Here is a 3,236-nt window from a genome sequence, read left to right on the forward strand (position 1 = left end):
AAACATTATATATTTGTTTGATATCTGCAAGCCCATGATCATTCCTCAGAGAAGGAAGCAGCAACCGACCAATGTTCTGTGCTACCAAATCATAGGTAAATTTTTTTGGATGGTTCTATGAGTCAGGGGAACAAGAAAGTATCTTAGCAGATAGAAGAAGGTAGGATAAGGGATGGATGTGAGAATCCATTATTTGCTAGTGAGAAGCCCTAAACTAGTCAGAGCATTTATTGAGCACAGTGCAGCACACAATACAAACACTTTGAACTTCAGGTAATATGGGTGAAGAAACTAAGAACTCATGATGAGAAGAATAAAGGATGGAGCCAGTCCAAATCCTTGTCATTTGATTCCTAAGTATGAATTTTAACCAAGAGTGGTACATTGGGAGTGGGACACCAAGGAACAGAATACTCTTGAGCTGACTCAATCTGCAGACTACTGGGAATCTGGGTGACTCAAGGTGATGTTTATGTGCTTATTGGAACGAAGCTTTTGAAAGTGAACACTTTCTCATCTGGTCAGACTTATGATACACATGGACTGAATATTGACCTTGTTACTAATTTGCCTTCTACTTGCTTCTTTTCTGCTGGGTCTTATCTCTACTTGTCTGATAAAGTACAGAAAATTATTTCTGGTGCAATAGAAGGAAAATGAGGGATTAACCAGATTGTCTGCTCTCTTGAGCATTTGCCAATCAACAAATTTTAAACAGAAGCACATGCATGAAGTTCTGAAAGCAGTTCAGAACAGCAAGTCCCAGACACAGATTCCTGTAGGGTGAGAAAGTCAAGTTCCTGTCCTGGTTCTTGAACAGGAAGAGGAGCCAGTTGTTCAGGGAGCTGCTATTCTCTCTCTCTCTCTCTCTCTCTCTCTCTCTCTCTCTCTCTCTCTCTATCTATCTATCTCTATCTCTATCTCTATCTCTCTCTCCTTCCCTCTTTATTTTAAAATTATTTTGCCACATTATATTTTATTGTTCTATGTGTATGTTTTCACTGGAAGTCAGTTTTTTCCTTTTACCATATGGAACCCTGGGGGACTGGAATTCAATTTACTAGGCTTATGTCAAGCAACTTTACCTGAGGAACCAGAAGGTTGGTCTCTGTTTCACCTGAAATCCCAAAGCTATGAAAGCTGTGGGCCACACTTTTGAGTGACAAGTTCTGGTGGATGTAGTGATGGCTTAGAAATTTCCTTTAGTATATTCCTTGAACTATCAAACCTAGTCTACACAGATCATTTGCCACTAATACGAATGTGATTTTAGAAATGTGTAACAAATCATTTCTGTAAACTTCAAGTGAAGTTATAAAGTTCCATAATTGCCTGTTTTCACTGCCACTGAAGTTTTATTTATAAAATGTGCAAAAAGGAAAGAGATGGAAGACACCAGAGTGTCTTTCTTGACGATACTCCAAATGGTTTGTTCTAATTTGATACTATAGTCACCATTTTATCCTGGGGACTCTTACAACTAGAATGTTGGTTATTTTTCAAGACAGGGTTTCTCTGTGCAGCCCTGGGTGTTCTGGAATTTACTCTGTAGACCATATTGGCCTAGAACTCACAGAGATCTGCCTGCCTCTGCCTCCCAAGTGCTGGGATTAAAGGCGTGCGCCACCACCACCTGGCCACTAGAACATTTTTATTTTCAGTGCCCTTTTCTGACTGGAGAATCCACCTGATGTTTATCAGCATGTCTTGTCCTTGTGTTTGCTTCTGCTCATTCATTGAGTGGACTAAAAACATTGGAAATGTTTTCATTTTTTTTCCTAGAAATGATAAACTTTCTGTTCCCAAGCCACAAATAAATTATCTTTGATTTCTCAACAGCATCAACTTCTGCATGCCATGGCCATCTACCATCTCCCTACCTCAAGGTACTTCTCTACCCACTAGGAACTAGAATTTAGGTTCAATAGCCTTTTCCTCATAGTTGGATATTGCTGAAATTGAGGACCTATTATGATGTCACAGATCTAAGTGTAGAGTCACCCTAGTGTATATATTAATTATCTTTTGATTTGTAATAAGTTACCCAAAATTGCACCAAAACTGACTATCTCAAAAAATCTAGAGATGGCTTCATTGGGCCCTGAGGTTCAGCAGCAATCAATCATAGGCTGCAATAGAATCCCCCAGCATGGGCAACAGTCTCCTCAAGGCTGAAGTGGAAGTGGTACCATTTCCAAGCTCACTGATGTGGTCATCTTTAGAAAACCATGTAGGGGTTTGCAGCCCATTGCTCTATTTCCCAACAGCAAACCACTACAACCAGTCCTCCTCACTCAAGGGAGGACATGATATGGTAGGGGCCATGAGAGCCTTTTTAGGAATTTCCAAGGACAAGAATATATTGTTATGTGGCATAAAATTATGAAAGCCACATGGAGTTAAGCAGTCAAGTGTTTGAACAGCACTACCCCATGCTGTTTTAGTCTCAAATATCAAATCTATACAGAACATCAGTGAAGTCTTGGCTGAATCTGTATATACAATATAATGGTCTAGCCAATCGAAGTACTTAACCTAACAAGCATTTTCTTGAATTTCAAAATGAGAAAGCTGGGTGTCTGGTAGCATAAACCCATTAGTCTAATGTTCAAAAGAGTCAGGTAGGAGGATTGTAAGTTTGAGGTCAGTCTGGGGTACTCAGGGAGACATTATCAAAAGAAACCTAAAACTTCACATGGTGCCTTTATGAGACATCAATAAAAAAATAGCTTTATGTCCTACATTCAGCAAAAACTAGTATTAATGCTACACAGATTTTTATTGTGTAAGAACACAATGAATTCATTTTTTCTTTTAGATTTATGAACCATCCTTTGCATAATTAAATGATATGTGACCTTAACTCAGTTACTATACATAAGTTACTATTACAGATACTATTTATTTAAGACTAGCCATTTCTAACACCCACCAGGTCCAGTGGCTCCTTTTAAAGGGATCATTGAGTTCATGTTGCTTTTCTAGGTGTATCACTACTCTTGATTTCTTTTTCTGGGATGAAGTACTGACCTAGTTTCTTTCTTCCACAAAGTCTACTAAAATTGAGGCTCCTTGATGCCTCAAGTGGAACTGCCTCATTTTAGATCAATAAATGTTCATCAGCAGGTTGGATTTCTTCTTCTTTAGGAGTCATAGGATAAGATAATGTCTAGAGACTTTATGAGTCTATCTCTCTCTCTCTCTCTCTCTCTCTCTCTCTCTCTCTCTCTCTCTCT

This window comes from Grammomys surdaster, unplaced genomic scaffold, assembly GCF_004785775.1.
Source record: "Grammomys surdaster isolate TR1022 unplaced genomic scaffold, NIH_TR_1.0 131, whole genome shotgun sequence".
NCBI lineage: Eukaryota > Metazoa > Chordata > Mammalia > Rodentia > Muridae > Grammomys > Grammomys surdaster.